The 24,399-nt window shown below is 43.8% G+C and overlaps 1 protein-coding gene and 1 long non-coding RNA gene across 9 annotated transcripts in view; one reads left to right on the top strand and one right to left on the bottom strand.

Moving 5' to 3' along the window:
- RIMBP2 (RIMS binding protein 2) overlaps window positions 1-24,399 on the top strand; it is a 328,067-nt gene that overhangs the window by 108,999 nt on the left and 194,669 nt on the right. The gene's annotated exons all lie outside the window — the stretch shown is intronic.
- LOC114671003 (uncharacterized) lies at window positions 14,575-21,646 on the bottom strand. Its single transcript, XR_003720889.2, has 2 exons — window positions 21,489-21,646; window positions 14,575-16,600 (listed from the first exon to the last, which is right to left on the bottom strand). It is a non-coding gene; the product is annotated as an uncharacterized LOC114671003 (long non-coding RNA).

Below are 24,399 nucleotides of genomic sequence, written 5' to 3'. Positions count from 1 at the left end.
ACGTGATACACGATAAAATCATACAAAACAAACCAGAGTCCTAAAGAGGAGTGGCCTGGGCAGCGCTCTATCCCCACAGAGCCTGAGCCTCCCCTCCCTGGCGGAGATGCGGCGGAGATGCTTCTCCCCACTGCCCACTTCCCCCCAGGAGGAGGGTCCTAGCCCGACAGCTCCTGGCCTGGGGAAGCCTCTTCATCTCTGGGGAGCTGAGACTTCCCTCCTCCCCAGTAGAGAGACAATAGGGTGGGTGATCAGACCTGCAAGAGGGACACGTAGCCTGGACTGAGGTCTCTTTGGCCCTGAGAACTTGAAACTTCCCTGAAGTGCCCAGAGAAACCAGCGTAGGCAGAAGGCTACGTGTAATGCCAGTGGGCCGTGCATAGGGGATGCTATCTGCAACACCACAGTGCCAGTGGGCCGTGCATAGGGGATGCTATCTGCAACACCACAGTGCCAGTGGGCCGTGCATAGGGGATGCTATCTGCAATACCACAGTGCCAGTGGGCCGTGCATAGGGGATGCTCTCTGCAACACCACAGTGCCAGTGGGCTGTGCATAGGGGATGCTCTCTGCAACACCACAGTGCCAGTGGGCTGTGCATAGGGGATGCTCTCTGCAACACCACAGTGCCAGTGGGCTGTGCATAGGGGATGCTATCTGCAACACCACAGTGCCAGTGGGCTGTGCATAGGGGATGCTATCTGCAACCCCCCGTGGTGGTGTCATCCAGCATCCTCTATTCCTGAGAGTGTCTTGGTTTCCCAGTGTCCTGTTGTGTGTTGTTTGATTCAGCTGTGAGCTCGGAGAACTTGCCCATTCACAATAGAAACCAAAGCATTTTCTAGCAGCTCTTTCCACTGGATATTCTTCCTTTTCCTGCCCTGGTTCCCAGGCAGGGGCTGGGGGGTCAGACATGGAAGGTTGCCTGATTGGAAGCGCTCTCCTAGGATGCTGAATCTAGGGAAAAAAAACCCAACGTTTTGAGCATATTTACTTCAGTGGAAAGTTTCTCATGTTGGGGGACAGGAACTTCTGCCAGGTCCTTTTGCAGGGGACCCCCTACCTTCTGCACCTGGCCCTCCAAGCGTCTGCCCCCGGCACATTCCCACATCCTTCTGGGAGCTCCCCTTTTGGTGGAGTCATGGCCTTTGTTTCTGATGCTTGCACCCAACACAGAACCTAAGCGGCTGTAAAAATGGACGCTTCTGCTTGGTCAGCGTGGAGAGAAAAGTGGGAGAAAAAGGAGATGGAACTTGAACCTGGTGGAATGAACAGTTTTCCAGGGCTCCGCTTGCTGAGCGCTCTGAGCAGTTTCTGACCAATGCGGGCTCCTCCTTGCTGGGGAGTTGGATTTGTGTCTGACTCGCTCTCGGGCTGAGTGTGGAGAAACGGTCGCCGGTGAGGATGACTTAAGGAGGCGGTGTTTTCATGCCTGTCCCCGAGAAACTCCCAGAAGATGATCAAAGCACCATGAATGAGAAGTGTGTTCCCACCGAGTGCGTGGAAACACGGTCCTGGGTGTGGAGACGTGGCAGAAACCCTGTGAGCGAAACCCACAGGTGCACAAGTAGCCACGATTAGCCGGGGAACTGTGTGGTGAATTCAAGGAAATCTACCAAATGGAGGTACCATCTATTAAATACCATCTTAATCAGCCTGTTAAATTGTGATGTGAGCAGATGCGGTCATGGGTAGGGCCCTTTCTCCCCAGAGGAAATGTCAGCAAACACTTAACGGGAATGTTTCAGATGACCAGGTCTGTGGTAGAGTGAGTGCTCTGCCCAGGCTCATTACAGGATTTCAGCTGGGACTATTTACAGAAATTAAATGTGAAGAAGGAACACTGTCTACACCTCAGGCTCACTGGTAGGGCAAGCTGTGTTTGAAGAATTTGAACTGGGCCGGGCGATGGCTCACGCCTGTAATCCCAGCACTTTGGGAGGCCGAGGAGGGTAGATCACGAGGTCAGGAGTTTGAGACCAGCCTGGCTGAGATGGTAAAACCCGTCTCTACTAAAAATACAAAAACTAGCCGGGTGTGGTGGCAGGTGCCTGTAATCCCAGCTACTTGGGAGGCTGAGGCAGGAGAATTGCTTGACCCGGGAGGCGGAGGTTGCAATGAGCTGAGATGGTGCTACTGTGCTCCAGCCTGGGTGACAGAGCAAGACTTCGTCTTAAAAAAGAATTGGAACTGCTTGTTGTGGTGACTTGGACTGTTGCAGCCTTGAGACATTTTGCTTTATTTTTGACTTCCAGTGAAAGCCAGGCTCCAGCCCAGGGCAGAATTCCTCGCACAGGTCATATTTAGAAGGTGAGGAGGAGGCTGGAGAGTATCTCCAGTTCATGATCTCTACCGCTTGCTCCAGCGGTTTACAGCTCACGAAGTGCAGACTTTCAGATGAGGTTTAGATGGAAGCCACTATGAGTTTTGCTATAAATGGTGAATCCCAAGAGACGCTCCACAGAATACCTTTTGGAACGTGTTGGCTCAGCTTCCGCCTCTTCAACCTGCACTTGTCCCCGCCTCTGCACTGCTGGTGCAGTGACAGCCACCTAAAGACCTGCCTCCTTGCGTGGAACTGGGGAGCTGCGTAGACGTACGACTCCCTTCCCACGCATCCTGCTTGTGCCTCTCTGCAAACCCCGTGCTTCCTTTATTATGGCCTAGCCCAGGCAGTTAGTGGTAGAATAATAGTGAGAGGGGGCAATCCCAGGAATGCAATGTTCTGACTGTGATTTTTAATGTGGGAGAACGTTTTTTCTTAGAAACATACAGACAAGAAAACACCTGTGTGTAATTCCCACCATATAGACTCTCAGGCAGGGCCAATCTTTTTTTTAATTTTTTACCATATTTACTTCCAGTTGTTGTTCGCACTTTCAAAAAGTTACATGTTAACCTTTCATTTTTAGTTTTTTTTTTTTTTTTTTTTTTGAGATAGAGTCTCACTCTGTCTCCCAGGCTGTAGTGCAATGGCACAGCCTCGGCTTACTGCAACCTCTGCTTCCTGGGTTCTGGCAATTCTCCTGCCTTAGCCTCCCAGGTAGCTGGGACTACAGGTTCCTGCCACCACACCTGGTAAATTTTTTTTTTTTTTTGGTATTTTCAGTAGAAATGGGGTTTTACCATGTAGGTCAGGCTGGTTTCGAACTCCTGACCTGAAATGATCCGCCCACCTCAGCCTCCCAAAGTGCTGGGATTACAGGTGTGAGCCACTGTGCCTGGCCCATTTTTAGCTTTTACTTATGAAAAATGTAAAGCATACCTTGAAATAGCAAGAATAGCACAATGAACCCCCACACAGTGCACAGATGCAATCATCTCACAAAGTTGTCATATTTGCTGTCTGCCTGTCTCTCATCATCTATTTTTTCACTGTATTATTTCAGAGTGATAGATATTGTCACTTTATTACTAAATACCTTATCATCCATCATTAAAAATAAAATTATTTTCTACATAACCACAATACCATTATCATACCTAAAAATTAACAGTAATTCCCCAATAGCATATGGTATTCAGCCCATATTCAAAATTTTTAGTTATCCCCAGAACATTTTTAATACCTTGTTATTTTGATTGAACCCAGATCCAGCCATGCCTCGTGTATGATGTTGGCAGCCACGTCTTTTTAGTCTCTTTTAGTTGGAAACACGGTTTCCCCGTGTGATTGATTTATTGAAGAGACCAGACCACCTTTAAAAATAAATCAGGCATTACAAGTAAAGTTCAATTCTTTGATTTATAGAATCTGCTGCAACACCTACTCACCCTCCACTCCCAGAAGCATCCATTATATTATTAGGATAGTCTGTATCTTTCCAGGTTTTAAAGCGTACTTTCACAGTCCTGTGTCCTGAACAATGGGGACGAGTTCTGAGAAAGGCGTGCTGGTGATCTCGTCATGTGAACCCTGCAGTGCACTTGCACAAACCTACCTGAGGAGCCTACAGCACCCCAAGGCTGTGTGGTGGAGCCCATTGCTCCTGGGCTGCACACCTGTGCAGGATGTGACTGTACTGGACATTGTAGGCAACAGTAACATAATGGTAAATATGCATATATCTGAACACATCTAAACCTTGCAGAAAAGGCACAGTAACATGCAGTATAAAAGATGAGAAAAAGAGGCTGGATGCGGTGGCTCACACCTGTAATCCCAGCACTTTGGGAGGCCAAGTCGGGCGGATCACAAGGTCAGGAGATTGAGACCATCTCTACTAAAAATACAAAAACAAAATTAGCCAGGCATGGTGGTGGGTGCCTGTAGTCCCAGCTACTCAGGAGGCTGAGGCAGGAGAATGGCGTGAACTGGGGAGGTGGAGCTTGCAGTGAGCCGAGATCGTGCCACTGCACTCCAGCCTGGGCAACAGAGTGAGACTCCATCTCAAAAAAAAAAAAAAAAAAAAAGGATAAGAAAAGAGGCATCTGTATAGGCCACTCACCATGAATGGAGTGTGCAGGCCTGAAGTTGCTCTGGTGAGTGAGTGAGTGAGTGGGTGGTGAGTGAACGTGAAGGCGTAGGACGTTCCCGTGCACGACTGTAGGCTTTATGGACACTGAACACTCAGGTTGCTCTGAGTAGCCAAAGCCATTTTAAAAAAATTGTTTTTCTTTCTTCAATAATCAACCTTAGCTTACTGTGATTTTTTTCTGACTCTTGTAATAACGCTTGTCTTGAAACACAGACATTGCACAGCTGCACAAAAATCCTTTTCTTTATAGCCTTGTTCTATAAGATTTTTTTCTATTTTAAAGCATTTTAACATTTAACACTTTTAAAATGTCTTAAAATGAAGACACAAACGCACACATGAGCCTAGGGCTATCCAGTGTCAGGATCATCACATCACTGTCTTGTGCCTGCACGTCCTGTCCCACTGGAAGGTCTCCGGGGCAAAGCACATGGAGCTGCCATCTCCTAGGGTGACAAGGTCTTCTTCTGGATACTTTCTGGAAGACCTGCCTGAGACTGTTTTACAGTTATTATTTTATAAGTAGGAGTACACTCTAATGAGAAAAGTACAGCATAGTGAAATGTCTAAACCAGTAACATAGTTGCTTATTATCACCTATCAAGTATGATGAACTGTGCAGGACCATATGTGCCAGGCTTTTCTAGGACAGGTGGTGCAGTGGGTTTGTTTACAGCAGTGTCACCACACACGTGAGTCATGCACTGTGCTATGATGTTACCTTGGCTGTGAAGTCACCAGGCTATAGGGCTACAGGGAGCTTTCACCTCTCTCCCAATCTTAATCTTATGGCACCACCCTGGCGTATGTGTCCCTCCTTGATGGAAACATTGTTCATCAGCTCGTGACTGCAAGTGTAACTTATGCCTGCACTTACCCATCTGTCAGTCTCCATAAAAACATGATTTTATGTAAATTTTCTTCATAAATCTCATACTGGGCACATGATTCTGCATCTTCTATTTTGGATCTGCATTGTGTTTTGAGATGCATCGGGGCTGACGAATTTTCCTTTTCCATTTCTCTATTGGGATTTTTCCACTCTTCCAGGATGCAGGTGCTTACACCTGCCTTTTGAGTACAAGTGTGAGTCCGCTGAAGTTAGTAGGGTTATGGGATGTGCTCACTTCTATTTCAACAGAGACTTCCCAGTGCTTCCAGCAGCTGGGCCAACTGACTGATGATCCTGCCAGCTTTGTACAGGTGAGCATGCTTCCCTGCCTTGCCAACACTGGGGATGGTCAGATTGGTAAAATGTGCACATCTGATGGGAATTCATTGTTTAAATCTGCGTATCCTGGATGGCTAGTGATGGCCATGTTTTCGTGTGCTCATTTGCCACTTGAGTTTATCTTTTGCTTGTCTTTTTATTAGTACTGTTTCTTGATATATTTTGAATATGAAATATGGTGCCAGTTTTGGTTTTAAAATTACGAGATAGACAAGTGGAAATTGTATTGCTTTGCTGAATAGTGCTGCAACTGAATACCTCATCTCTATAAATGAGGAGTATGTTCTTCTCCTTTTCCAGGAGGGGGTGTTTAAATTACTCCTGATAGACCACTTGAAGGGTGAATTCTACAGTTCTCATAGCTAAAACGTATCATTGTAATAATTCAATTTTTGAGCTGCCAAAATAACACTTCTCTGTTTGTGCTAAAAGAACACCAAATCCCATTAAAAATGGAAACACGTTCTTAACGTTGTTGATTATAATATGGTGCAACAGAACCACTGTTGGCGAATTCTTCTGTCATGCGACCATCTACATCTGTTTGTTCAGTTCTTTAATGACTGTTACTTACACATCAGACAATGATCAAACTACACGTTTGCTACCAAAAAAGTCAAGCAAAAGAAGTCAATGGCAGCCCTGCCACTGGCACACAAGGTGGGAGCCATCCCATGCTTACAGGAGTCCCTGGGGAAGCAGCCCCCAGCGCTATCACACCACAGGTGACCCCGTTTCTGGGACATGTGCACACCATCCAAACTGTCCTTAGAAATGCGAGAAACCTCCCCCAGATGGAAGGAGGGCATTGAAGGACATATCCTCCTAACTCCAAAGGGTGTGTCTGGAGCACAGCCAGCCCCACCTATGATGCTGAATGTCCCTTTGGGACCTCAGAGCTGAAATGGTTAAGGTAGGTTAGGTGTCGAGAGAGATGGGCCCTCAGCTGAAATGGTTAAGGTAGGTTAGGTGTTGAGAGAGATGGGCCCTCAGCTGAAATGGTTAAGGTAGGTTAGGTGTTGAGAGAGATGGGCCCTCAGCTGAAATGGTTAAGGTAGGTTAGGTGTCGAGAGAGATGGGCAGCAGAGTGCCCGTGTCGTCTTCTGCAGAATGTGAACGATATGGGTACCTACCTTAGGATTCCTCTGATTATTATGAGGGTTAATGGGTTAATGTTTGTCATATGCCTGGCACAAGTTAGCACTGTATACATTTTTCTTTTTTTTATATTTTTTAATAGAGACGAAGTTTTGCCATACTGGCCAGACTGGTTTTGAACTCCTGACCTCAGGTGATCCACCCGCCTTGGCCTCCAAAAGTGCTGGGATTACAGGTGTGAGCCACTGTGGCTGGCCAAATATTTCTTTTCTTTTTTTTTTTTTTTTTTTTTTTTGAGATGGAGTCTTGCTCTGTCGCCCAGGCTGGAGTGCAGTGGCACGATCCTGGCTCACTGCAACCTCTGCCCCTCCAGGTTTAAGCAATTCTCTGCCTCAGCCTCCGGAGTAGCTGGGATTACAGGCATGTGCCACCACGCCCAGCTAATTTTTTTGTATTTTTAGTAGAGATGGGGTTTCATCATCTTGGCCAGGCTGGTCTTGAACTCCTGACCTCGGCCTCCCAAAGTGCTGGGATTACAGGCATGAGCCACCACGCTGGGCCCAAATATTTCTTAAAGAAAGAAAAATGTCTGGAGACCTTTCTTGGCAGAGGCTGCGGAGGGTGTGATAAGGAGCTGTCTCTTTATTCCTTCTCATTGACATTCCGTTTAGTTAAAAGGTTCGCTGAAAGCTTCTACAGGGATTATGTCACACTTATGTGCATACTGAACATATATATAGTAGCTGCTCAATTAAATGTTTAATTAAATTAATGTGCTCCTCCAAACAGTGTCTTTCCCAGCAATAGGATCAAATTCTCCTGTCTTTTGAGATTCAAGACCGTTGAGCATGTCTTTGAAGAGGTAGATCAATAACTCTCTTCCTAGTTACATATGCACAAAGAACCTGGGATGAATTCAGAGTGACTTTGGAGATAAGCGTTCTATGTGTGCTGGAAGATAATTGCATTACAGAGCTCATAAACCTCTCCCCAAACATTGAGGTCTCTAGACTGGGCTAAATGATGCCTCGGAGCTCAGCACTACTGTAATAACAAACTTAATTAAGGCATCAAGCTGGAAGCCAGGCTGGGCAGTAAATTAATTTTTAATCCATGGATGTAGCTGGCTTTCAACATGATGGATGTACCACAACCCAGAGGCTGCCAATCCAACGAGAAGTAAAAGATAATCACATTCGCCAGCTGTGTTTGCTTTTTTCTTTTTTGGCCTGCCCACTTTGACACCGTCCCCAGGGTGGGTGAGCAGCCAGTTGATATAGTTTGTCTGATTTCACTCAGGTGAGAGCTCCGGCGGCCTGGACTGACTCAGTTTTAGCTTGTGATCTTGACTGATCGTCCTTCTGGTTGGTTAAATCACATAGAGAATTAGCCTTGGCAGTAAGCGTGTTCACCAAATCCTGAATCCCAAACATGCCTGCTCTCCTGACAAAGTGTAGAAATGCCCACTGAGAGTTGAGCGTGGACTTGCAGATAATGTGCAGTTAGGACCCTGGCAGGAAATGAAGGGTGCACTCAGCTAGGGTTTGGAGACAGCTACAAGGGACAACTTACAGAGGTGTGGGCAGGTTAAGAGAACCAATAAGTAGTGATGCATACAGGGTCTAGCAACAGCAGGAAGCTGTTATCATCCCTAGACTTGGAAGCAGCAGCATTGTAGCAGCTTGGTGATCCCTTGGAGCTTTCAGTTAAACGAGTTTTCAGATGAGCTACTGGATAAGGGGCTTCTGGCTGATTTCAGTCAGGAGCATTATGTCTTAAGAACTAAGAGTATATATTGGTTTTAGGGTAAGGGGGCTTATCACAGGCCTGGAATGTGTTTGTGGGGAGAAGTTGATGGCGGTGTTGGAATGTCTCTGGGCAGAGGGGAGGTTCTGCCGGGGCTGACATCTTTTCTGGCCAGAGGGGAGGTTATCTTGCTGGTGTTCTCTGGCTGGGGAGGGGTTTGGAACGTTTCTGGTCGGAGATGTTTTATGGTCATGCTGACCTTAGCCATTAGGCTGATGCCCTTTGGATTTCGGTGGGTTTTGATCAAGGTGAAACTTAAAATGGCAGTACTTGTCCAAGATGGCATTGCTCCTGCTCTGTCAGTGCTGACAACATGTGCCCAAGGTGGTAGGGGCACAGGTGGGTTTTATACATTTTAGGGAGACATGAAATATCCATTGATATGTGTAAGATGTACACTGGTTCAGTCCGGAAAGGTGGGACAACTCCAGACTAGAAAGGTGGAGGCAGAGTGGGGGCCCCCAGGTCACAGGCAGGTAAGAGACAGACAGCTGCGTTATTTTCAGTTTCTGGTGAGCCTCTCCAAAGGAGGCGATTGGATATGCATTTCTCTCAGTGGGCAGAGCGGTGATGAATAGAACGAGGCAGGTTTGCCCTCAGCAGTTCCCAGCTTGACTTTTCCCTTTAACTTAGTGATTTGGGGGCCCCAAGAATTATTTTCCTTTTATAATAGTTTCACTTGGGTGAAAAATATAGGGATGAAATGGCTGGATAGAGGTAGGTGTGCATTTAACATTTGTAGAAACTGTAAAACTGTCAATATATACAAATATAACACATTCGAGTTAATCGCCAAATTATTTAAATGGTGGGGCCATTATGTACTCCGATTAGCAGTATATGAGAGTTCCAGTCATCTATATCCTTGCTAGTACTTGTATGCCCAGTGTTTTTAATTCTGGTTAGTTTAATGGGTAAGTCATGGTATTATGATATTTTGAGTTTTATTTGCACTTCCCCAGTGACTAATGCTATTGCTCATCTTTTCATGTGCTTATTTGCCATATGTCTTCTTGGGTGAAGTGTTTTTCAAATCAGTTTGCCCATTTGTTTAATTGGAGGGCTTGTTTTTTTATTGAATATTGAAAATTCTTTGTGTAATCTGCATACACTGTCAGATATATTATTTGCAAATGTCTTCTCCCAGTATGTTGCTTTTATTGTCATTCTCTTAATGATGTCACTCAAAATGCAGAACCTTGTAGTTTTCATGACATCTAATTTACCAGTTTGTTCTGACAGAATGTACTTTTGTGTCAGATCTAAAACAACGTTTAAAGTCACAAATTGATTATCTATTTTGCGTTAATTTTTGCATATGATGTGAAGGATGTGTTGAAGTTCAATTATTGCATATGACTCTCCAATATTTCCATCACCATTTTTGGAAAAGATAATTCTGTGTCCATTGAATTCTCTTTGCATCTTTGTTAAAAATCAGCTGTAACAGCATGGTGGCTCACAACTATGATCCCAGTGTTTTGGGAGCCCAAAGTGGGAGGATGGCTTGAGCTCAGACATTTGAGGCCAGCCTTGGTGACACAGACCCCATCAAAAATTCCAAAAGAAAATCAGTGGCTAATACATTTGTGGGTTTATTTATGGGATCTGTATTATTTTTCAGTGAACTATTTGTCTATCTGATGTCATTACCTTACTACTTGATTACTGTAGCTTTATAATAAGCCTTAAAATAATATTCTCCAATTTTGTTTTTTTGGGGGGGTGTATTTTATATCCCTTGCATTTTAATGTGAATCTTCAGGATTAGCTTGTCAATTTCTACAAAAAAAAAAAAAAAAAAAAAAAAAAAGCATACTTGGATTTTGACTGGGTCATGTTGAATCTATAGATCAATTCTTTAAAAAATGACCTCTTAACAATGTAGATTCTTCCAATCCACAAACGCAAGATATCTCTCCACTTATTTAGGTCGTCTTTAATTTTTCTCAGCAATATTGCACAGTTTTCAGTTTGCAAGTCATTCATCTCTTTTGTCAAATGTGCCTGTAGGTATTTCATATTTGAAGGCTATTTTAATCTGTATATTTTTTAAACTTTAACTTTTTGTTTGTTGCTAGTATATAGAGATACATTATTTTTTGTATGTTGATCTCCTTTTCTCCTACCTTGCCAAATTCATTTAATAGTTCTTTGTAGCTCTTTTGTCAGTTCTGTTGGATTTTCCACCTAGCCTATCCTGTTGTCTACAAATCAAGACCATTTTCCTCCTTCTTTTCCAGTCTATAAATGCTGTCTATTACTCATTCTTGTCATACTGCATTGGCTTAAACCCCCAGTAAAATTTTAAATAGAAGTGGTAAGGGTGACATCCTTGTCTTGTGTCCAACCTTAGGGAGAAGGCGGTCAATTTTTTACCTTAAGGTTGTTAATTGTAAGTGTTCCATAGACACTCCTTGTCTTGTGTCCAACCTCAGGGAGAAGGCGGTCAATTTTTTACCTCAAGGTCATTAATTGCAAGTGTTCCATAGATGCTCTTTATCTCATGGAGGAAGTTCCTTTCTCTTGTGTTGCAAGTGGTGTGATCAGTCATGGGTGGTGTCATTGCTCAGATACTTTCATGTGTGTGTCTAGTTAGAGATTCTTCTTTGTATAATGAATGACATTGGTTGATTTTTCAAATGTTAAAATAAACTTGCAATCCCGGGATAAACTCTATTTGGTTAAGATGGGTTATCTTGACCAGTCATGGTGGCTCATGCCTGTAATCTCAGCACTTTGAGAGGCTGAGGTGGGCGGATCTTGAGGTCAGGAGTTCGAGACCAGCCTGACAAACATGGTGAAACCCTGTCTCTACTAAAAATACAAAAATTAGCTGGGCATGGTGGTGGGCGCCTGTAATCCCAGCTACTCGGGAGGCTGAGGCAGGAGAATCGCTTGAACCCAGGAGGTGGAGGTTGCAGTGAGCCGAGATCACGCCACTGCACTTCTCCAGCCTGGGTAACAGAGCGATACCCTGTCTCAAGAAAAAATAAGGGCTATCTTTTAAATACATTGTTGGATTTAGTTTTCTAAAATTGTGTTTATAATTTGTTTATGAGGCATAGTGACCTGCAATTTTGTTATAATGTCTTTGATTTTGGTATCAGGGTAACTAATGCTAGCCTCAAAAAATGAATTGGGTAGAATTCCTTTCCTTTGGTTTTTTGGAAGAGTTTGTGCGGAATTGGTATTATTTGGTCCATAAATAATTGTTAGAAATCCCCAGCAAAACTATCTGTGGAGTTTTCTTTGTATGAAGGCTTTAACTATACATTAAGACTCTTTAATAAACATGGAGCCACTGAAGTTATCTATTTCTTGAGTGGACTCTGGGCATCTGTATCTTCCACGAAATTCATCCATTTAATGTGAGTTATTTTTGTAGAAATACTTAGTTCAGATATATTGTTCGGTTATCTTTGAAAAACCTGACTGAAGAGAGCAGAGTGATTGCATGGCCTTTCCCAACGGCACAGGAATATCCGTGGGGCTGTTAGGGGCTCTTAAAAATGTGTGTTCTTGTTTCATTTAACAAGTGTTACTGAGCACTTTGTCCCATGCACGGCATTACGTGCTGTGACTGTGGCAGAGAAGACAGAAAATCCTCTTTGCTGTGTATTCAGTGGCTCTAGGCTTCAGCATTTTGTGTGCTTGTGAATTCACTCTACGGTTTTCCTACATTGTGAGTGGGTGTTACTGACTATGGTGGTGAGCCTCAGTTTCAGAGCCCTATAGCCAGGGTTCACATCCTGGTTTTGCAACTGATGGGCTATGTGGCCTTGGGCAAGGTTGTCTGAGCCTGGTTTCAATGCCTGTGAAATGGGAAGGTGGGGGTGGGTCATACTGTCCCTTTCTGGATTTTGTCAGCATCCTATGAGGAGATGAAAGTAACGCCCTTGGTGTAATGACGAGCACACGGTAAATGCACAGTAAACACAGGCTGTCGGCATTACTACCCATCGCATCCTAATGAATGGGTTTCCGTGTGTCTGTTCTCTGCCTCCCTGCCTACCTGCTTCCAGACAGTTGTGAGTTTAAGAACAAAATCAGCTGATTAGTTGGAACTGTGTGCACGCTGAGGGTGAGTGCATGCAAAGGGAGGGTCTGAAATGGCCTCCTAGAAACTAAGCCGTGTGATATCAGGGACAATGGCTTTTCAACATCGGTGTTGGTTACTGGGAAGGCTTTCTAGCATACTTCTGGGCTAAAGCAGTATGTTCAGAAACTGCACAACAGATGTTCAAAAAGAGGAGGTATCATGGTATCAGTGCGAGATTTCTGTGTTGGAAAATGCCACCAGTATCCACACTGGGCACGTTGAGTCCTTCTGCCTTTAAGCCCCTTGCACACTTGATTTCAGAAACTCGAGCTCTTGGTTCCTTAGCTGAACGCTGGCCGGAGGCATCGTGCTGCCCTCTCCCCTGCTCCCTGGCACGGGGCGTTTGCCCCGCTCAGCCCCAGGGTGCTGTATTGGAGCCAGAGTCTCCCGGAGGCACTTCCCTCCCTTCCCTCTGCTGTGAGTGCATGCACATCTGTTTCTCACACAGGCTCTTTGCCGCTGCAGAAGCAATGACAGCTGTTAATTATTCAAGGCAAGGAGAGATGCTTGTTAAAGATGAAGTTTTAATAGCCTGAGTTTAGCTGTAAGGTAGCCCATGAGGCTTTGGGCATGGTTTGCTGAGAGAGATGGTTTAATCTCATGGGTGTGAGTACAGGCTCCAGAGCAGGACTTCCTGGGTTCAAATCCAGTCTTTGACTGCTACTAACTTTATGTCTTTAAAGGGCATTATTTAACTGGGCTGTTCTTTCGCTTGCTCAGGGGTAATATCTACTAGTGCCAATCTTATAGCTGTAATGGCCTTAACACAGGTAGTGTTTTAAACTAGTGCCTGATAGGGCGTAGAAGTTTAGCAAATGTGAGCAACCACCATTACCGTAATTACCATTGCTGTGTTTCATTGTATTACTCCCTGGCAACAGTAGTTTGGCCTTCTTTGCTCGGGACATTCTTATCCCACCCCAAATTGAGATGGAAGATGATTTATGGTTAAAATAAATGCAAAATATCTCTGGGAGTTGTTTACTTTAGAACAATGGGTTTTTAGAGTTTTTGGGCCATAAATCATAGACATGTACATGGAGATATAGTAGTCACATGTACATACATACTTACACATACACAAACATACACCCCTTAAAACAAGCTTGTCCAACCCATTACCCATGGGCCACATGTAGCCCAGGATGGCTTCGAACACAGCCCAACACAAATTCATAAACTTTCTTAAAACACTATGAGATGTTTTTGCAAATTTTTTTTAGCTTATCAGCTATTGTTTAGTGTATTTTATGTGTGGCCCAAGACAATTCTTCTTCCAACGTGGCTCAGGGAAGACAAAAGGTTGGACACCCCTGCCTTAAAAGAGATGAGTATTATACAAGCAAACCTTCCTCTTCTATGTGCGATGCAATCTGGAGTCTTCTGCTCTACTCTACCTGTCTTACCTTCTGTCTTGTTCACAAGATACTGGTCACAATCCACTAGGTTGACCTGATCATGAATTGTGACCCACATTTTGAAGGACACTTCTCTGGCAAGAGCCCAGCCAGAGGTAGCTTTCTGGTGGTGAACAGTCTGAACTGGGAGTCGGGGGTCATTGCCAGGGTCTTGACATCACGTGACTATACAACATGACGGAAGGCTCTTCCCAAAAGGGAAACTCATTTTCACTTGGTGAGGTGAGGAAAGGAAAACAAGGCCAGCACATTCTCCAGTGTCTACAATGGACAGCTTGTACTTTCCTCCGGAACATTAGGAGGGCAAAAGGAAATTATTGGTGCTGAGTGTTTTATGGATCAAGACACAGCCTTCTGGTATTGCAAATAATCCTAACAGTATTTGTTGGGGTCCGTGCCGGGGGTGGTGGAGAATGAAAGAACACACAAAAGACAAAGACACACAGAGAACATGGCGGCCGCGCTCAGAGCCTCCGCCTCACTTTATTTATACTCCATAAACCCCACGTCAGCAGAAAGAATGCAATGCAAAACAAACTTTCTTTTCCCAGATGTAACCTTCTACTCAGTTCTTTGTTTCTATGCTCTTCCTTATCTGCCCGCCTTCTTGGCGCCTACGGGAGTTCATTAAAAGTTCAATTGGAGATACTGTCCTTGAGCCCTATCTATTCTCAGCATACTGTTTTCAAAGGCCCCTGCATTTCCCCCCCTTTTTTTTTGTTTTGCCTCAATCCTAAAAAGGTAGCCCATATTTGTTCTTGTGTTTTCTTTTGTTTTTGGAGGCGACGGAGGGAGCATCGAATCACCAAAAGAAGTAGACCCAATCCAAGTGCCCAAAGCAATATACTTCCAGAGATTGTAGAAATCCATGTCTTCATCTGGGTCCATGGGTTAAAGGCAGCAAGGCGCTGACCCAGCTCCTGAAGGGTTACAGTTCCGGACAACACATGTAATTGTTGTCGAAATGCTTCGGAAATGTTCTGAGTGAGCTCTTGGATGTCCAAACTAATATTTTTATGGCCTACTAATAATTTTCGGATTACAGTCCAATTTTGAGAGATGTTAAAAGGCACAGGCGTTACACAAAATTGAGTGGAGTTCCAATCACATTGTAATGTCATCCGAGTACTCAGTACAGTGAGCTGATCTCCAAGCCATGTCAATGCTTGCTCCATGTTGTCCAATCTTTCAGCAAGTTAAGAGTCAATGTTTTGTTGTTGAAGCCATAACCGGTGAGATTGTTCGTGCCATTGCTGCATAAATTCAGCATTTTGTATGCTTTGACGAAGAGCGAGCCCTGCTATGGCCGCAGTGGAGACGATGGCGACAAGGCTCATCACCGAGGCAATTATAAGTCCAAGGGCACGGAGGGTTCGCTGGAGAGAAGTCCAAATATAAGTCTCAAGAGGTGATGCCCCCCATGGTCGCGTAAGGTTAACAGGTAGCCAAATTTCCTTACGAGCCCTGAGGATATAAATATCCCCAGTAAAGTTGTGCCACCAGGAATGATTGAGGCAAGACAAAAATGTACACGTATCTGTACAATTAACAATCCCCATAAGATTATCCCATGTCAAATTTCCTGCTAATAATAGGTAGGGCTTACGGACACAAGCAATAATATATCGGGAGGTATTCCGATATAACTGAATATGAAAGGAGTTATTCGGGTTAGAAAGATTAAGGGGCATATTCCCCACAAAAGTGCTAATGGCATCGCCTGCAGCTAACAACTTCCAAAAATAACTCTGTACTTCAGGCCTCCTTCACGCCATACCAAGGTTTCATTACTGTTAGCAGCAATACTTTTATTTACCCAGTGTCATTTCAAAGGTATGTGACTAAATTTTGTTTGAAAATCACCGTGCACACTTCAATCAGTTATTTGCATCCCATTGTATTCTAATAAAATCCGGGGTTTAGTTCCCCGACATTGTTGTCACTCCAGCACCTGAATATTAGGAGAAACCTCTAGAATAGGACAAAAAAGTAAAGAACTAGGAATAGTTTCATTACTATATACAGTATGATTATATTAAAAACTTCTAGTTACAATAATAACAGTATTAGCAGCCACATGACTATGATTATAACGAACAGCCCAAGCTTCATGCGATCTTCGGAGACAATGAGGACTATTTCCCATGCATATTGGAAGTTCTTCCACTCCAAATTGATATGTGTTGTTTATAATTCCCGTTTCCCGTTCTATATTGTCCTTGTCCATATAGGGGGACGGCATCCAAGTAGTGTCATTGGTGAAAACCTTAATTTCCACCTCCCCCCAGGCGACTCCCTGATACAAGGGTGGAAAGGGAATATAAGTCCAATATTCATACAAAGCCTCACTAAGAGAAATAAGTCCCCCACTGAGGCACATCCAACAAAGGAAGAAATGCATGCTGAATCCAGTTTTCTTTTCAACAGGGTTTCAATCATCTTGTAGGAAACCACTCAGGTCCGCTCCCTGTAAGGACAAGAGCATAGCCCCGTCCCTGTTTTAGAACTTGCCCTTGAACATACTTACCTTCTTCATTAGGATACCAAACCTTTAAACTGTCAGCGGGGACTATCACCGAGGGAGGTGAGGAAAGATGGGTTACGGCAGCGGAATCTTGCAATTGTCTCCATTGATTCAAAAAAATTAAGGTAAAAAGAACCTTCAAAATCTGGTTTCAAAATCTGGTTTCTGGGGGGCTCATTTCCCCCTTTTTGTTTTGTTTTAATAGTTAAGTTTTTAAAGTTAAATTTGCGCGCTCAATGATGGCTTGACCTTGACTGTTGCCCGGGATACCGGTGATATGTTGAGTATTGTATTGCTGTAAGAAAACTTGTAATTTACGAGAGACATAGGCAGGGGCATTATTAGTTTTAAGTATGAGGAATGCCCATGATGGCGAAACAAGCTAAGAGATGAGTAATAACAGAAATGAGAAAAGGTATCAATGGTATGATGAACATTTTAATCGTCCAAAAGAAGGGACACCTCGTGGATTAACCCCAGGATGGAAGGATGGAATGCTCAAAGGAGCACAGGAAGGACAAGCTCGAATAAGAGAACGAGCTTGTTTATAAGTTAAATGAAACCATCGTTGAAGGCCAGAACTATTAGTGTGATGTAGAGTATATTTTTGTTCTGCAGCATGTAGGTGGCCTATTAAAAGCAAATCAATCTGAGTATTACCATGAACTAATGGTCCAGAAAGTTGAGAATGAGAACGAAGATGAGTGATGAATAAAGGAGCTCGACGTTGGCTCAAAGTAAAGGATAACAAAGAAAAGGATTTCTGAAGAGAAGAAGTAGCACAAAGAGGTAAAGTGGCCTGAGAAATATAAGAAGTAACATAAACGGCGTATTGAGAATCACTAACAATGTTACAACCAGTAGTAGGGAAATCAAGTAAGACCATGAGAATAGCAAACAATTCTCCCTGTTGCACCGAGGGATAAGGATAAACTGTAACTCAAGATTGATGAAGCTTCTTGCCAAGAATCAGAAGTTGCAAGAAGATAAGTGATCTGACTATGAGTGAACTGAGAGATAATTAAGGAAGGATCTCCTCCCCAAAGTTGTCGACAGTGATGCTGTCCTTTGATGATCAGTTCAGCTAAACGATCCATATAAGTAGCCAAGCGTTTAGATATTTTATTGGACAAAAAGATCCATTTTAGTGGTCGATTAGTTTGATGAATCATTCCTGTGGGAGAAGGTAAAGTATGAAATAAACAAAAGGAAGGGCCTTTTGAAGTTGCCCTTCAACAAGCTGGAGTTCCTGTAAAGCCAAAGGAGTTAAATGGCGTGAGTTGTCCAAGTGACTGTCTCCTTCTAGAATAGAAAAAAGATGTTATAACTGATATGTTGGTATTCCTAAAACAGGACGCATCCAATTAATGTCTCCTAGAAGCTTTTGAAAATCATTTAATGTTTTTAAATGATCACGTCGAATTTGAATTTTTTGGGGTCGAATATTTTGTGCCCCCAAGGTATAACCTAAATATTGAATAAGAAAATCCAGTTAAATTTTTTCTGTGGCAATATTAAGTGAGTAGAAAGAAAGCTGAGTTTGTAATGATACAAAAGCATCTTGCTGCTTTTCTCTGGTTTTAACTCTGTGGGATAAGGGCAGGATTAGGAAGACCAGGCTGTAAACTTTCCCTAGGTTTAATGTAAACATTTATAGTTTTAAGACAAGACAAAGACGGGAATTCCATGCAGAAATACGTGGCTTTATATTCCTCTCGGCCATTTGTTTTTTGACTTACTCTTTTAGAGTCCTAAGTATTTCTTTAAATAATGGTCACTGTTTCACCTAAATAGGAGTGGTGGCTATGAGTTTAAAGGATTGTAGCCCATTTTGAACATCTTATTTTTGGCAGCTGAGGAAATATGAGGAATGTTTAAAAAAGCAGCAAATTGTTGTGAAAGATCTTGTTCCCAAAAATTAATATTGATAGGAACAATATAAAGATAAAAAAAAACACTTGACCTTGTTGACCTTTAGGACCGACACAGGTTAAAGGTTCTACGTCTTGATAAATCACAGAAGCAGCACCCAAGCCAGTGAGTATAACTGAAACTTGTCTTTTTTCCCATTGTATAGGCCACTAATTTAAACAAATAATAGACATATTCACCCCCGTATCAATTAACTCTTTAAAAACTATCCCATTAATGTGCAATGAACATAAGGGCTTTTGATTAGAAACTAAAGTTTCCCAAAAAACAGTTTTTTCTGTGCTACCAAATCCTCCCTATTGAGAATACGTTCCCCTGCCTCTAGGCGTATAAATTGTGAAACTTGTACCATAATAAGAATTTTATTAGTAACATCAAGATCAATGATTTCTGGAATCATCATTAACTTCCGTATAGCACTGTTGTTTTGACCTAACAAAAGTCCTACATGTCCTTTTGGCAAAGGGTCACACACTCTAATAGCTAATTTATATACTCCTCTATTAGGAGACAAAGTATAAGGCTGAGTAATAGCTAAGTCAGCAGCGGCGCTCTGCTTAGTTGCCGCATAAGGCTGAGAAACTGGGGTAAGGTGTGGGATCCTTAAGGAGGACTTGAATTTATTCCTTAATGTTGTAGGCCATTGCTCACTGAATATTGTAGTAGACTTGTATTGTAATTGTTGGGGCCCCAAGCCTGTGGGCCCTGACTCCCGTTTCCCAGGAGAGGAGACAGTAAATTTCCACTTTTATCAGTTTTGGAACGACATTTATTTGTCCAATGTCGACCTTTACCACAATATTTGTACACCTCTGAAGGCAGCTTTCTGCCTTGAGGGATAAGAGTGTTCAATTTTTATGACATTCTTTTTTTTGAAATGTCTAGGTTTACCACACTGCAAACAAACACCTTGTTTGTTATTTCCTTTTAAGTCTTTAGACAAAGCTCCAGCAAATAATTGAGCATCATAAATAGCCCCTCCAACACTAACACAAGTTTTAATATATTTATCTAAATTGGCCCCATTGGCCTTTAACGATTTTAACAATTTTTAACAGTCAGCATAAGCATTTTTAAAAGACAATGTTTGTAACAAAATTTTTGAAGCAAGGCCAGCACCCACAATTTTGAAGACAGCATCCTGAAGACGGGCTACGAAATCTGAATATAGTTCATTTGTGCCCTGTAAAATCTTCACAGAGGAAAGGGAACATTTTCCTGTTATCTCTACCTTATTTCAGGCCCTTAAAAACAAAGTCTTGATTTGAGTAAAGGCAACATCATCTAAACCAGCCTGAGCATTAAGAGTAGCATATTGGCCCGTGCCTGTGAGTTGTTCCTCAGTGGGTCCAGGGGGATCACACATAATATTTTTCCTAGCCTATACATGTGCCTTGTTCATTTACCAGCTGTGCAATTGTAACCACTGAGAACGATCAAGAAAAGCCTTCCCCAAAGTCTTCCAGTCTATAGGAATCATCAAATTTTCTGATGAAAAAACATCAAGAAGACCAAGGATAAAAGGAGATTGAGATCCATAGTTAGAAATGGCAGCTTTCATTTCTTTTTAAAAATTTAATTTGTAAGGCATTAAATTGGACATTATTGCCACCATTTGAAAACTGAGCATTAGGAGCAAAAGAAGCACCAATAATTGGAAACAGATCCAGCTCCTTAAATTTTTTTTTTAATTAAAAGTATATATAATATATAATAATACTCATATCCCCAAATATAAAGAATCTCAACATATTAATAAGAAAAGGCAAATAACCCAACCAAAAGTAGCAGAACAAAGAAATGACAATAAACCTATATGTCTAACATCATTACTCACTAGGAAATATGTATATTAATACCAAATTGAGAATCATTACATACACAATACAATGGTTAAAATTTAAAAACACAGAAAATATCAAGAGGTAGTTAATGTGTTAAGCAACTCGAATACTCAACTTCTGTTTGGAGTGTAAATTGGTGGAACCTATGCACCCCTATAACATAACAATTTCCTAGCTGGGGTTATTAATACTATATTAATATTAATAGTTAATATTAATGTATTTATTTATTGACTATTGAAATACTCATAATATTTTAACAAACAATAAGATATACATATACACTGGTTTTAACATATTAAACAGGTGTTTAGTATAAATTTAAAGTATGTCTGATGTGAACAGGGCTTCAACTTTGCCAAACAAAGGCAAAGATAAGGAAGCCGGGGGATTGGAGGCTCTGGAAAATCCTCTTTTAACAGGGCAGAAGGAAAAGAAACAGGGAAAGCTCGCAAAGGTGAATTAGAAGAATATATCTGTAATATTTGTTGAAGCATTTCCATAATACTCTGCATGTCAGAATTTCCCTTAGAAGAAGGAAGAGCTGGCTTTTTCTCTTCTCCCCCTTTTGCTACCCCCCCATCCTCTGTTATCCTGGCACAAATGGGCTTCATTTCAGATTTTTTTTTTTCCAAATCCTCAGATACCTTTCCTCCTGTGGCTACATTACCACACTCTGAATCAGTCTCAAGTAACTCTAATGTCTGAGTGATAGAGTCACACAAGGTCCACAATTTTAGAGGCATAATATCCCCTAACTGGAGAGCTCTAAGCAGAGTTTTTACTACCTGTAACCATTCTCTACGATTCAGCTGCACTTTAGTCTGATACTGAAACCAGTAACAATGTTGTTCAACATGGGCAAACAATCACTTCAAAATCTTTTTCTTTCACTTCTACTCCTATAGACAGCAATAGTCCTTGAAACAGCCGTAAATATTCTGAGGCCAGAGAGATGGAATTCCCCATAATGAAAGCTTAAGAAGGTTCCCCTTAACAATATCTGGGCCTTACCCGCCCCTAGGGGGTTCCCCTTCTTGTTCTCCCCTACTCACCTGTGCTGACCCTGCTCACTGCGCCACTTGTTGGGGTCCGTGCCGGGGGTGGTGGAGAATGAAAGAACACACAAAAGACAAAGACACACAGAGAACATGGCGGCCGCGCTCAGAGCCTCCGCCTCACTTTATTTATACTCCATAAACCCCACGTCAGCAGAAAGAATGCAATGCAAAACAAACTTTCTTTTCCCAGATGTAACCTTCTACTCAGTTCTTTGTTTCTATGCTCTTCCTTATCTGCCCGCCTTCTTGGCGCCTACGGGAGTTCATTAAAAGTTCAATTGGAGATACTGTCCTTGAGCCCTATCTATTCTCAGCATACTGTTTTCAAAGGCCCCTGCAGTATTACTGAGATGCTGGTGTGGAGCTGGAAGACACTGTACCGCAAACCACCATAAGAGAACCTCATAACATTAATCGTTATTGAAGTAGAAACCTAAGATGTAGCGATTGGGAAAGGAGATAGAGAGTCCTCTGGAGATGTGAGAAGAGCAATTCTTGACGACTCAGTAATTATTTTTCAACCACCCATGAAACCAGGGATTTTCAATGAGAGGTCAATCAGCGAACGTTGCCTTGAGACAGAGATTCTATGCTTGGCATGCAGTGTTTAGAAAAAGCTACTTGCTAACATTTAAAAATGGAGAGAATTCACATAAAGTCAGGATTTTCCGTAAAATCAGACTAGATATGCATGACGTGGAATGGCTCATGCAAGGACAGAGCTGCCCACCTCACGTTGCCATCCAGCCCATGGCGCACCCAGATTCTCCTCTCCCTCCAGCCGCCAAAGGGTGTGGGACCCTCTTCAGTGCTGAGCTTCACTTCCGGCCGAGAAAGGTTTTCTTTTCTTCCCATCGAAGTTGCAAATGCGGATAATCCCACGGCTAACAAGCTTGGTCTCTCAATTCATAGGTTCAGGAGTATTTCTCAAGCGTCTTCCCTGTGCCGGGCACTGTGCCTGTCCCTGGGTGTGTGGAGGAGGCAAAGCACCCCCAACCCCGTCCTCCTGGGCCCAGCCATTTAGTGGCGGGAGAGCAGCGTGAAGGACGCCGTGTTGCAGAAACGTGTGCAGTGCTGTGATGACGAGGGCGGCTGTCACGACAGTTAGAGACTGCTGTCAGTGGGTAGAGAGTCCCTCCTTGGGGAGCCACACCCGGGCCAGTCCGTGAGGAGTGGGTGGGAATGGGCTGGTGGAGAATGTGCTGGCAAGGATGCTCCAGGCAGAGGGAATGGCCCGGGAAGAGCCTGGTTTGTTTGAGGAACTGAGCCGAGGCTGAATGAGGGGACGTGGGTTCCATCCGAGCGGAAGCAGAGCCCTGGGAGGGTTTCCAGCAACAGAGTGAGATGACCAGGTTTGTGGGCCTGACGTTTCCTCTGGCGACAGCATGGAAAATGAGGCCAGGAGGGTCAGCGTGGAAGCCGCGCTCTCACCGTTCCCGACGTCGCAGCCCGGCTCCTTACCAGCTCACTGTCCCTCTCTCCTGCTCCTGATCTCCCCGCCTGGGAAACAAATCCATGCCCTGGGCGAAAGGCTCTTCTCACAAACGCAGGCCGATGGGCCCGCCACAGCCACAGCCCCCCGGATTCTCTGTGCCCTCAGTAACTGCCTGCTGGACAATGCATCCTTTTTTTTTTTTTTTTGGACAGAGTCTCACTCTATTGTCCAGGCTGGAGTGCAGTGGTGCTATCTTGGCTCACTGCAACCTCTGCTCTCCGGGTTCAAGCGGTTCTCCTGCCTCAGCCTCCCAAGTAGCTGGGATTACAGGCGCCTGCCACTGTGCCCGGCTAATTTTTGTATTTTTAGTAGAGATGGGATTTCACCATCTTGGCCAGGCTGGTCTTGAACTCCTGACCTCATGATCTACCCTCCTCGGCCTCCCAAAGTGCTGGGATTACCGGTGTGAGCCGCTGCGTCTGGCCAGCGCATCCATTTTTACAGAGAAGCAAGTGCCCATAGACAAAGGCGTGACTGTCAAAAGAGAAAAGAGACCACTGTTTCATTCCCTTTCCCTGTGTCCACAGCCTCCCTGGCCCTGGGACTTAGGATAATTTTTGAGTTTCCAGGAAATACCCTACAGGGCTGATGGTCACAGGTTGTGGTGAAGAAGCTTGCTTGACTCAGTTACACAGGTGGGAGAGGACATAGTTAACCTATAACCAGCATAACCAGCTCATGGCATGTGCTGGTAATCAGTCCTGAGGCTATCAGGAAACAGCTGTCCGTTTCTTGCCTCTTGGGAGGAAGAGGGGCTGTGGACACCCAGCCCCTTGACCCAGCTTCGAGCTCCCCTGCAGACACTGAGAGTTTCCGCTCAACAGGCCTCCTCCGTGCGTCTCTGCCTCCAGGCCCGGGAAGTGGTTTGGCTGGGGCAGTGGTGTAGATGTAGGGCAGGGCAGCCATCTGGGCTGTCAGATAAGATGCAAATGCACAGTTAACTTTGAGTTTCAGAATAACAAGTGATTTTTAGTGTCTCTATCAGGGGTTGGATGGTGGCTTCCCAAATATACCTGTGTCCCAATCACTAGAACCTGGGAATACGCCCTTATTTGGAAAAAGGGTCTTTGCAATTGTAATTCAATTACAGATTTCTGGGTGAGATCGTACTGGAGCACCTGGGTGGGTGGTAAACCCAGAGAAAACTGCCCTTCTAAGAGACAAAGGGGAAGGCCACATGAGGGCCAGGGCAGAGGCTGGAAGGGGCTGGAAGGAGCCCCCACCTGGAGCCTCTCAAGGGAGCCCAGCCCTGGTAACACCTCGATTCCAGACTTCTGGCCTCCAGAACTGTGAAAGGATAAATTTCCACTGTTTTAAGCCATCCAGTTAGTGGGAATGTGTCAAGGCAGTCCTAGGAAACAGCATGATATTCCTTGGAACAGTGCATGCAATACCCAGGCAACCCTCCAT

The sequence above is a fragment of the Macaca mulatta genome, chromosome 11 (genome assembly GCF_049350105.2).
Source record: "Macaca mulatta isolate MMU2019108-1 chromosome 11, T2T-MMU8v2.0, whole genome shotgun sequence".
Classification (NCBI taxonomy): Eukaryota; Metazoa; Chordata; class Mammalia; order Primates; family Cercopithecidae; genus Macaca; species Macaca mulatta.
This window is presented reverse-complemented; position numbering and strand designations above follow the sequence as displayed.